The sequence below is a fragment of the Hypanus sabinus genome, chromosome 31 (assembly GCF_030144855.1).
Source record: "Hypanus sabinus isolate sHypSab1 chromosome 31, sHypSab1.hap1, whole genome shotgun sequence".
NCBI lineage: Eukaryota > Metazoa > Chordata > Chondrichthyes > Myliobatiformes > Dasyatidae > Hypanus > Hypanus sabinus.
In genome coordinates, this window is record NC_082736.1 from 33130953 (window position 1) to 33144113 (window position 13161).

The following is a 13161-nucleotide window of genomic DNA, read 5'->3' on the forward strand; positions in this document are numbered from 1 at the left end:
TGTCCTGGTGTTATGACTCTTGTGTGGAGCCTGGAGTCACTTTAGGGTTGTCAGAATCGAACGGGGTGATTCTGCTACCGGAATTGCCAGCAGGAGGAAGTGGCTACGCTGTGTGTTGTTTTAAAGTTTATTTTGGATCGGTATGCCTGAAGGATAAAGCAATCCCATGATCTTGAATGAGATTCAGATCACTGACACGTGACATGAAGCTTGATGTTTTACAGCCAAGGGACTCCGGATTTAGTGATTGGGATTCCTTATGTGTGCAACAGAATCAGAGACAAGCTTAATATCACCGGTAGATGAAGTTAGCAGCGTGGAGAGAGAGCAAAACATAGTGAGGTCATGTTCCTGGGTTCGATGTCTGTGGAGAAATCTGATGGCGGAGGGGAAGAAGCTGTTCCTGAATCGTTGAGTGTGTGTCTTCAGGCTCCTGTACCTCCTCCCTGATGGTAGCAATGAGGAGAGGGCACGTCCTGGGTGATGGGGGTCCTTAATGATGGCTGCAGCCTTTTTGAGACATTGCCTGTTGAAGCTGTTCCTAATGCTGGGGAGGCTGCTCACCACGATGGAGTGGTGAAGTTTGCCACCTCCTGCGGCTTTTTTCCGATCCTGTGCGCTGGCCCCTCCGTATCCATAGTGATCTGCTCTCCACTGGAAGATGCTTTTTGTGGGGAAGGCCTTCAGAGGCTGAGTTCATGGGCCCCTGCGAAGCCATGCTCCCTTCTTGCGGTTGAGCAAATCGGTCTTTATTAAATTATAATATTTGCTTTGCATCCTGGCTATCCGAAACCGGAGGGCGCAGATACAAGATAAGAGGGGGGAAGTATAAAGACACCCGAGAGGCAGCTTCTTCACACAGACGGTATCGAGTGATCTGCCAGAGGAAATGGCCAAGGTGAGCACAGTTCCAACAGAAGCATTTGGATAGGCCCCTGGAGGGAACTGGCTTGGAAGGCTATGGGCCAAGCACAGGCAAGTGGGCTAGCAGGACGGATGTTGTGAACAGCATGGACCAGACGGGCTGAATGGCCTGCTCCCATGCGGTATTCATCTTTAATCAGAAATAATATCTCCTCCTCGCTGACAATCAACACCGGCGCACCTCGGGGATGTGTGTTTGCCCACTGGCCTACACCCACGACCGTGCGGCTGGGCGTAGCTCAAATACCGTCTATAAATTTGCTGACAATACAACCATTGTTGGTGGAGTCTCAGGTGGTGACGAGAGGGCGTACAGGAGTGAGATATGCCGACTAGTGGAGTGGTAAGAACAGCCTTACACAACGTCAGTAAGACCAAAGAACGGATTGTGGACTTGAGAAAGGGTGAGATAAGGGAACACACACCAGTCTTCACAGAGGGATCAGAAGTGGAGGGAATAGGGAATAAGCAATTTCAAGTTCCTGGGTGTCAACATCTCTGAGAGTCTAACCTGGTCCCAACGTATCGATGTAGCTACAAAGAAGGCAAGACAGCGGCTATATTTCATTGGCAGCTTCAGGAGATTTGGTAGGTCACCAAAGACATTTGCAAATTCTACAGATGTACCATGGAGAGCATTCTCACTGGCTGCAGCACTGTTTGGTATGGGGGGAGACAATGGGTGGAGAGTTGGTCTAGTGTAGAGGATTGAAATGAGCTGTGGACAGTTGTAAACTCAGCCAGCTCCATCATGGGCACTGGCCTCCGTAGTATCCAGGGCATCTTCAAGGAGCGATGCCTCAAAAAGGCAGCAACCATCATTTACAACTTCAGAAAGTTATAAAATTAGCCAACTCCATCGAGGGCACTGGCCTCTGTAGTATCCAGGGCACCTTCAAGCAGAGATGTCTCAAACTGGCAGCATCCAGCATTAAGGACCCCCACCATCCAGGACTACCATCAGGGAGGAGGTACAGGAGCAGGACTAGATCTAGTGGTCGTGGGTCAAGGGTGAAAGGTGAAACTCAGGAAGGTTCCAGTGGAAGTGATGGAGGTGGGTTTGATAGTAACAAGAGCTTGGGTAAGTGAATGGCTGAGGGGGGTGTTGGTGGGCTGTTTAAGGGTAGATGGGACTAGGCAGGAAAACTAACACAGGCTAGGTGGGCTGAGGGGCTTGCGTCTGTGGCTGTAGGTTTCTCTGACTGAAAGAATCTGCTGGCGTAACCACAAAAGATTCTATCGATGCAGGAAATCCAGAGTAACACACACAAAATGCCAGAGGAACTCAGCAGGTCAGGCAGCATCTATGGAGGGGAATATGGAGTCAACATTTCAGGATGAGACGTTTCATCAGGATTGGAAAGGAAGTGGGGTGGTGCAAAAGCCATAATAAGATAGGGGGAAGGAAGGGGTATAAGTTAGCAAGGTGAGGGGGAGGGGGATGAAGTAAGAAGCTGGGAGATGATAGGTGGATGAAGTGAAGGGCTGAAGGAGAAATCTGGTAGGAGAGATGGGGTGAGGAAGGAACCAGAATGGAGAAGGAATTGTCAGACAATTCGACGCTCATGCCATCAGACGGAACATGAGGTGTTGCTCCCCCCCCCCAGCCAGAGTGTGGCCTCGTGCAGCCGAGGAGACCACGGGGCTCAGAGTCGCTGCTGGTAACTTGTTCATCGCCAGTGGCCTTTGCGGCTTCCTCTGTTTTGACAGTTCTGAGTAAACAGGAGTCGAGTCCTGTCGGCGTTCAGACCTAAGCTGCTTCCTCACTCCCTCACGTCTGCTTGCAACCCGCCCGGACTGGCGAGGGGAACTCATGGCATCGCTTCCGGGCACCGCAAGCCAAATGTGTCGGCCTGATTTCGATCTGGAGCAAAACTGGCTGTGATAGTGCCCTGGAAGAAAGACACCCGTTATTCTTGACTTCTTGGAAATGTAAAATGCAAGTATTAGGTTAGGTTTAGGCAAATTGAATTAACAGCAAATGAATAATTTTCCACTGTTTATTACAATTCAGCCAGACGCCTCCCATGAGATTGTAGAAATCTCGGTTTATCTTTCAAATCAGGAATTTAGCTGATTTTCTGCTTTATTTAGAAGTACAGCGCGGAACAGGCCCTTCAGCCCTTCGAGCTGCGCCAATTTAACCCTAACCTAACCACGGGACAATTTACAATGGCGTTTAACCTACCTACCGGTACGTCTTTGGACTGTGAGAGGAAACCAGAGCACCCGGAGGAAAGCCACACAGGCAGCGTCAGGAAGTGAACTCTGAACTCGGACGCCCCCGAGCTGTGATAGCATCGTGAAGGTCGCACTCTTTGAGGTCAAAGCCCGGCTTACTTTCGAGTGTAACAGAGAGCTTGCAGCAGCATCACAGCTGGGTGCATTAGCATCAGATAAGGCTCCGATTCACCCACTTACCGTACAGTGAAATGCGTCATTTGCGTTAGCAGCCAGCAAACATCAGATGTTCGGTGGGGGGGTGGGGGGGGAGAGAAAAAAGAACAAGTGACACACAGGACTTGAATCTCAGAGCCCCCAAAGTGAGTCCACAGTCAGAGAGCCAAGTCAGTGCTGAAGCGAGGGCCGGTGGTCGTAGGTCACAGCTGTGCAGTCAGTTCAGTGCTGAGGTGAGTTAAGCCTCACAGAGTAGAAAGCTGAAACACTTCTCCCTTGGTCTCGAAGCCTTAATCTTTTTAATCTGGCTCGGCGCTTAAATCGGCTGATCGTTGATCTGTTTCCCACTCTCAAGCCCACAGTCCATTCCAACAATGGCCGCCGGGGCCTTGCCTGCAATCTCGAGCCTACTCCGTCCTTGTCCCTTTCTCTCTTCCCCTTCATCCACCAGTTCCTCTGACACCAGTCCGACCCCGTCGCCCGCACTCTCCTCCCACTGATTCCCTCCCTCACCGTTTCCCACCCACCCCCCATTTGGTTCAACACTCCACCTTCCCCTCCTATCAGATCCCATCATCTGTGACCCTTGGTCACCTACACCCAACACCTCCCAGCCTCTTATCTCTATCGCCAGCCTCCCCTCCTACATCTGCCTCTCACCTTGATCCATCCATCACATCCCAGCCTCTGTCACTATTCCTACCCTCCCTTCCTCCATCTGACTCTCACCCCTCCCCATCTGGATCCACCTATATCACCTCCCAGCTCTTGCTCCACCCCTTCATACCTACTATCTCCCCTCTATCTTTTGGTCCACATGGCCTTGACCTGAGATGTCAACTGTCCCATTTCCCACAGATGCTGCCCAACCCGCTGAGTTCTTCCAGCAGTTTGTCCGTGTTGCTTCAGACTCCGGCACCTGCAGAATCTCTTGTGTCTCCCGCGTGTTTGTTACTCCGATTACCCTGTGCCTCACTCCATCCTTGTTCCTCTCTGCCCCCTCTTTATGTGAGGTACTCAGTGTAGGCAGAGAGGGAGAGGGCTTTCCTGAGTGTTCGAGGCGAATGGGTTTTGATCCCTAGGGGTTGGAAGATTATAAGAACCACTGGAGATGAGAACAAAATCTTTGGCAAAAAGACAAATGTTTTTGCCCTCTTACCCTGTGCCTGTCGCCCCCTTTCTCTCCACCCCTTTTCTCTCTCCTCTCTCTCTGTCTTTATCCTGTGATGTCTGTGAGTGTCTCTCTGTCAGAGGCAGCTCCTCCATGCATCTGTCTGCTTTCCCATAAGCCCACAAGATGTAGGAGCAGAATTCGGCCTTCGAGCTCTGCTCCGCCATTCCATCAAAGGTTCAAAGGTACATTTAATGTCAGAGAAAGGTATACAATGTACGTCCTGAAATGCTTTTCCTTCACAACCATCCACGAAAACAGAGCAGTGCCCCTAAAGAATGAACGACAGGTAAATGTTATAACCCCAAAGTCCCCCACCCCCCAGCTTCTGTCCCTCCCGTGTGTAAGCAGCAGGAAGCAACGATTCCCCCCTCCTCCCACCGGCAAAAGAAAGCATCGGCACCCGCCACCAAACGCTCAAACGTGAGGAAAGCAACAGCAAAGACACAGACTTGCAGTTACCCCATAGAGTCCTCGTTCACCCGGTATTCAACATACCACAGGCTCTCTCTCTCTCCCTAATAATGGAGAAAGAGATGTCTCCGTTTCACAGCGAGAGGGGAGACATAACAGACAACTCGCTGGTCTACGATGTTAAAAGTTTGTTGTGTCGCTTCTTCCTAGCTCTGTGGCCAAAGACTCCCGCGATCTCCTGCTGTCCGCCCGTCTCCAGAGCCACGGGATCCCGGGCCTCCGAAGGCGAGCAAAGCTCTTGGGACCCGCCCTCGGCGTGTCGGATAACGGCCCCGTCGCGAAACCCCGAGGGCGGGTCCCATTCCCACGAAGAGCCAAGGTCAGCGTGTAACTCCAGGTCAGGGTCTTCAAAAGAACCCTGAGAGGGAATATTAAAGATAGAAATAGAGCTGTTTCTGAAGATGCGAGCAAATCATAGCCGATTTATTATCCCTCTCAACCCCACTCACCTGCCTTCTGCCCGTAACCTAATCAAGAACCTATCAACCTCTGCTTTAAATAAACCCAATTTCTTGGCTTCCACATCCATTTGTGGCAATGAATTCCACAGATTCACCACCGTCTGACTGAAGAAATTCCTTCTCATCTCTGATCTAAATGGAGACATCCTTCTATCCTGAGGCTGTGACCTCGGACCCTGTACTCTCCCACTATAGGACGCATCCTCTCCACGTACATTCTGTCTGGCCTTTATATATTCAATAGATTTCAATGAGAATCCCCTGCCCCACCCCGCCATTCATCTAAACTCAAGTGACCCAGAGCCATCACACACTGCAAGAACCCCTGCTCTAACCCTTTCCTATCCACACCAGTGGCCACTTTACTAGATAACTCCTGTGCCTAATAAAGTGGTCAATGAGTGTATGTGTGTGGTCTTCTGCTGCTGTAGCCCGTCCACTTCAAGGTTTGATGCGTTGTTCATTCAGAGATGCTCTTCTGCACCCCCCCCCCCCACTGTTGTAAAGGGTGGTTATTTGAGTTACTGTCGCCTTCCCGTCAGCTTGAACCGATCTGGCCATTCTCCTCTGACCTCTCTCATTAACGAGGCGTTTTCACCCACAGAACTGCCACTCACTGGGTGTTTTTGCTTTCCGCACCGTTCTCTGTAAATTCTAGAGGCCTGTTGTGCGTGAAAATCCCAGGAGGTCAGTAGTTTCTGAGATACTCAAACCACCCCATCTGGCACCAACAATCATTCCACAGTCAAAGTCACTCAGATCACATTTCTTCCCCGCTCTGATACTTGGTCTGAACAACAACTGAACTTCTTGACTGTGTCTGTGTGCTTTTGCGCATTGAGTTGAACAGGATCGGGAGAAGCTGCAGCAATTTGCAAACTCAGACAGCTCCGTCATGGGCACGAGCCTCCCCAGCATCAACGACATCTTCAAAAGGCAAAGCTTCAAGAAGGCTGTGTCCATCATTAAGGACCCCTGTCACCCAGGACACACCCTCTTCTCATTGCTACCATCAGGGAGGAGGTACAGGAGCCTGAAGACACACACTCAACGATTCAGGAACAGCTTCTTCCCTTCTGCCATCAGGGAGGAGGTACAGGAGCCTGAAGACACACACTCAACGATTCAGGAATTTATTTAGCTAGAAGGTAGTGAATCTGGAATTCATTGCCACTGACAGCTATGGAGGCTGAGGCATTGGGTATATTTAAAGTGGGGGAGGGGATGGGTTCTTGATTAGCCATGAAGGAATGACGGAGCAGACCCGATGGGCCGAATGGCCTAATTCTGGACCTGTGGCTTGGGCCCAGGAGGAGGGGGGGGTGTGGCTAAAATTGTAATGAGCTATTTTGGGGTTGGGGGGAGAGGATTTAAGCTCGAGGGAATAATCTGAGAATCTGTACTGTGTTTACAGGCTCAGATACTGACCATCTGGACTTTTAAAACAAAACCCTACTCACTCCAGCAGAATAATCCATAACTCCCCAAGGGAGAGAGCTTTAAATATTTGGAAAAAGTGACTGAAATCTCATTCTTCATAACATTATGGTTTTCTGTTCTGCCTGTGGAAAATCATAAATTCCATGCTGTCCGCTCACTCTGCGGGCGTAAGATTCAGATGTGATGGTAGTATTTATTTCGAGAGGACTAGAATATAAAAGCCAGGATGTGATATTGAGACTTTGTAAAGCACTGGTGAGGCCCCACTAGGAGTTTTGCGAGCAGTTTTGGGCCCCTTATCTAAGAAAGGATGTGCTGACACTGGAGAGGGTTCAAAGGTACATTTAATGTATACAATATACATCCTGAAATGCTTTTTCTTCACAAACGTCCACGAAAGCAGAGAAGTGCCCCAAAGGGTGAATGACAGTTAAATGTTAGAACCCCAAAGTCCTCTTCCTCTCGCGCGTAAGCGGCAGGAAGCAACGATCCCCACCCCCACCTGTAAAAAAAGAGCCTCGGCACCCACCACCGAACGCTGAAGCGTGAGGAAAGCAACAGCAAAGACACGGACTTGCAGTTAACCCAAAGAGTACTCGTTCACCCGGTATTCAACATACCACAGGCTCTCGCCTTAATAAGGGAGAAAGAAGCGTCTCCGTTTCACAGCAAGGGGGGAGACATAACAAACAACTCGCGGATTACAATGTTAAAAGGCCGTTGTGTCGCTTCTTCCGAGCTCTGTGCCCAAAGGTCTGGGGTCACTGGGCACACAGCCGAAGATCTTCCGGCTCCCGCGACACACCAGTCCGGGACCGACCTTCGATCCGCCCGTCTCCAGAGGCCCGAGATCCCGGGCCTCCAAAGGTGAGCCCTTGGCACGTCGGATAACGGCCCGTCGTGAAACCCTGAGGGCGGGTCCCATTCCCGCAAAGGGCCGTAGTCAGCGTATAACTCCAGGTCAGGGTCTTCAAAAGAACCCTGAAAGGGAAAAATAGAGATGTTGAAGATAGAAATAGAGCTGTTTTCAAAGACGTAAGCAAAGGAGTCGTCGTTTAGCGTCATTTATCTTGACTAAGCTCCACCTCTCCGCTCCATTTCACGAAAATTATTCCAGGATTGAATGGCTTGTCATAGGAAGAGCGTTTGATGGCTCTGGGCCTGTACTCACTGGAATTCGGGGGGGATCTCATTGAACCCCATTGAAATGTGAAGGACCTCGATAGAGTAGATGTGGAAAGGATGTGTGGGAGTGTCTAAGACCAGAGGACAGGATCTCAGCATAGAGGGCATCCTTTTAGAACAGAGATGAGGAGGAATTTCTTCCGCCAGAGAGTGGTGAACCTGTGGAATTTGTTATATTTAAGGCAGAGGTTAATAGATTCTCGATTGGTCAGGGTACGAAGGGATACGGGGAGAAGGCAGGAGATTGGGGCTGAGAAGGAAATGGATCAGCCATGATGAAATGGTAGAGGAGACTCGATGGGCCAAATGACCTCATTCTGCTCCTATCGTATGGTAAAATGTAGGCGCACATTAGGCCATTCGGCCCATCGAATATTTCCTCCATTCGGTCATTTCAACCACATTGTACCTCCTCCCCTGCGTTACCCTGAGCCCCCTGACCAATCAGGAGCCTATCGACCTCAGCCTTAAATAGACCCAAAGGCGTGGCCTCCCCAGCTGCCTGTGGAGTACAGCAGAGGAGCAGGCTATTCAGCCCACCATGTCTGTGCTGAATACTAGCCCAATCAGTCTATGCCGATCGCCGTGCCCACCTAGCTGGACAGAATTTCCTTCTGCTCTGCCATATCCCTCCAAACCACACAATGACCCTCTGAGTGAAGAAGTTTCCCCTCATGTTCCACTTAAACTTTTCTCCTTTCACCTTTGACCTTTGACTTCCGGTTGCAGGCCCACCCAACTTAAGTGGAAAAAGCCTGCATGCATTTACCCTATCTATACCCCTCATAATTTTGCATACCTCTGTCAAATCTCCCCTCAATCTTCTACACTCCGAGGAACAAACACCTCACCTGTTCAATCTTCCCTTTTAATTCAGGTCTTTCAGACCCGGCAATATCCTTGTAAATTTTCTAGGCAATCTTTCCATCTTATTTAGATCTCTCCTGTGGGTCGGTGACCAAAACTGTACGCAATACTCCCAACGATTCAGCCTCACCAACATCTTGTACAACTTCAACACAACATCCCACCTCCAGTACTCAGTACTTTGATCGATGTTGGCCAATGTGCCAAGGGCTTTCTTCATGACCCTGTGACTCACTCTCTCTCTCTCTCTCTCACTCTCTCTCTCTCACTCACACACTCTCTCTCTCACTCACACTCTCTCTCACTCACACACTCTCTCTCTCACTCACACACTCTCTCTCTCACTCACACACTCTCTCTCTCTCACACACTCTCTCACTCACACTCTCTCTCACTCACACTCTCTCAAACTCACACACTCTCTCACTCACACACTCTCTCTCTCACTCACACACTCTCACTCACACACTCTCTCTCTCTCACACACTCTCTCACTCACACTCTCTCTCTCTCACTCACACTCTCTCAAACTCACACACTCTCTCTCTCACTCACACACTCTCTCTCTCTCACTCACACACTCTCTCTCTCTCACTCACACACTCTCTCTCTCTCACACACTCTCTCACTCACACTCTCTCTCTCTCACTCACACTCTCAAACTCACACACTCTCTCAAACTCACACACTCTCTCTCTCTCACTCACACACTCTCTCTCTCTCTCTCTCACACACACACACACACATTCTCACACTCTCTCATTCTCACACACAGAAGCCCCTTAGATTTAGACTGCCCTACCCTGGAGCAAGGACTACTCCCATTGGATAAGCAGAGCACCGCTGTGAGGATCATGTTTTTCTGATTTCTCAAGTGCCTTCGATACCACACGGCCCTCGTTGCCAGGGCAGAAGCTCCGTTCAATGCAGGTTGGCACTTCCATTGTATCCTGGATAATGGACTACCTGACCGGCAGACCACAGTTTGTGTAGCTCCAGAGCTGTGTGTCAGACACGGCTATAAGCAGCACTGGGGGACTGCATTGACTCCCTTCCTGTTTACCCCGTATACCTCAGACTTCAGATATAACTGAGTCATTTCATCTACAGAAATTCTCTGATGACTGGGTGTTTCAAGGGAGGATGAATACAGGGCCTGGTAGAGGGTGGTGTCAACTGAACTCCCTGCAGCTCAACATCAGTCAGACAGAGGAGATGGTGATGGACTTTAGGAAGATTGAGCCTGCACTGCTCCCGGTTACTATCGATGGTGAGGACGTGGATGTGGTGAGGACCTACCAGTACCCGGGGGGGGGGGGGGGGGGGCACCTGGATGGAACACCAACACGGAGGCTGTGTACAAGAAGGGCCAGCGTCGCCTGTACCTGCTGAGGAGATTTGAGTACGCAGGCCTCTCCTTCGAAGGTCCATTGTCACCCGGACAATCTTCTATGCCGGGCCAATGGCATCAACACAGGTGATGCCAACAGGCTCAACGAACTGATTAGAGAGGCTGGCCCTGTTATCGGAGTCAAACCAGACACACCGGAGGCCGTGGTAGAACAAAGGACCCTACGGATAATTCTGAGCAATGTTTCTCACCCTCTACGCGCCACCTTGGCCGAACAGAGGAGCATTTTTAGAGAAGACTGAGACAACTGCGCTGCTCCAAAGAGTGCGATATGAGGTCGTTCTTACCCTCGGCCATTGGGCTCTGTAATGAGTCAACCTGTAGCCCGGGAAGTGATGACCCCTCCTGTTAGACTGTTAGTTTTTATTCTTTCTACTTCTCTTCTAATATTTGTGTATGTGTGCGCTTGTAATGCAACTGTGACTGTAGTTTGCTTTGGGATCAATACAGTGTCTATCTGTCTACCTAAATTTAAAAAATTAATATAGGGAGCACTGATGGATCTGGTCCTGTACTCGTTGAAATTCAGAAGATCTCACTGAAACCTATCGAATGGTGAAAGGTCTAGATAAAATGGATGTAGAGAGGATGGTGGGAGAGTCTTAAGACGAGAAAACACAGCCTCAGAATAGAGAGATGTCCTTTTAGAACGGAGATGAGGAGGAATATCTTTAGCCAGAGAGCGGTGAATCTGCGGAATTCTTTGCCACAAGCAGCTGTGGAGGCCAAGCCTTTATGTATATTTAAGGAAGAGATTAATAGGTTCTAGATTAGTTGCCGCGTGAAGAGATACGGGGGGGGGGGGGGGCTGAGAGGGAAAATTGGATCAGCCATGCTGAAAGGGTGGAGCAGACTCAATGGGCCAAATGGCCTCATTATACTCCTATACGGCAAGATGGAGGAACACAGGGCATCCCGCCCAGTATCGCCTCTGACTAGAGGGGTGTCCATTTAGAATGGATTGAGGAGAAATTTCTTTAGCCAAGGGGTGGTGAATATGTGGAATTTGTTGCCAAGGGCAGCTATGGAGGCCAGGACGTTGGGCGTATGTAAGGCGGACGTTGATAGGTTCGTGATTAGTCAGGAGAAGGCAAGAGAATGCAAATGGATCGGCCATGATGAAATGGCGGAGCAGATTCGATGGGCCGAATGGCCTGACTCTGCAACGACATCCTTTGGTCTCGGGAGAATGCTCGGATACGTCCAGGGGTTGGATAGTCCGGGCAGCTGTTGCACTCTGAAGAAATGCATCTAAGAAATCCCGGGGGTGGGGGGGTGGCCCCTCTGTAAAGCACTCCCATGCGCCCCATGCCGGCCACTCGACCCAGCGTGCAACAGTTGACCCGTGGCACCTTCTACAGCTGCGAGCCTGGCAAGTAGAACAGTATAGCGTGGAAAGGGGTGCCCCAGTTCTTTATACAAAGCGATTTTGAGGTTGTGTTACAGCCCACCACCGCCACCTGTTCCCCGTCAGAATCAGATACATGGAGTATCTCCATCGGACTGCTGTTCCTCAGAATCTTAACTTGGATCAGACGTCCACCGTGACGAACACTTCAGTGGTTTTACCGGTGGGCGTATTTCAGAAAAGACCGGCTTGTGTACCTTATGTTTGTGGAGCGATCGATGGCTCTGGGCCTTACCTCGCTGGCACTGAGAGAATAAGGGGGGGGGGGTCTCATTTAAACCTATCAAATGTTGAAAGGCCTCGATAGAGTGGATGTGGAGAGGGTGTTTCCTATAGTGGGGGAGTCTAGGACCAGAGGACACAGATAGAGTGGATGTGGAGAGGATGTTTCCTATAGTGGGGGAGTCTAGGACCAGGGGACACAGATAGAGTGTATGTGGAGAGGATGTTTCCTGTAGTGGGGGAGTCTAGGACCAGGGGACACAGATAGAGTGTATGTGGAGAGGATGTTTCCTATAGTGGGGGAGTCTAGGACCAGGGGACACAGATAGAGTGTATGTGGAGAGGATGTTTCCTATAGTGGGTGAGTGTAGGACCAGAGGACACAGATAGAGTGGATGTGGAGAGGATGTTTCCTATAGTGGGGGAGTCTAGGACCAGAGGACACAGATAGAGTGGATGTGGAGAGGATGTTTCCTGTAGTGGGGGAGTCCAGGACCAGGGGACACAGATAGAGTGGATGTGGAGAGGATGTTTCCTATAGTGGGGGAGTCTAGGACCAGGGGACACAGATAGAGTGTATGTGGAGAGGATGTTTCCTATAGTGGGGGAGTCTAGGACCAGAGGACAGAGATAGAGTGGATGTGGAGAGGATGTTTCCTGTAGTGGGGGAGTCTAGGACCAGAGGACACAACCTCAGAATAGAGGGACGTCCCTTTAGAATGGAGAAGAGGTGGAATTTCTTCAGCCAGAGGGTGGTGAATCTGTGGAATTCATTGCCACAGATGCCTCTGGAGTCACCGGGTATATTTAAAGCGGAGGTTGATAGATTGTTCATTAGTCAGGGCGTCAGAAGTTACCGGGGAAGGCAGGAGAACGGGGTTGAGAGGGATCAGCCATGATGGAATGGTGGTGCAGACTCTGTGGGCCAAACAACCTAATTCTGCCTCTGTATTATGGTCTGTTCATACCGATCAGATCATCGCACGGTGTGTTGAGGTCGAACAGGGTAAAACAATAACAGAATGCAGAATAAAGTGTAACAGCTACGGAGGAAGTGCAGTGCAGGGAAACGATAAAGAGCAAGATCATAACAAGGGGGACTGTGAGGTCAAGAGTCCATCTTGTTGTACCAGGGGACCATTCATGGATCTGATATTTGCAGGGTAGAGCTGTAATTGAGCCTGGTGGGACGAGCTTTCAG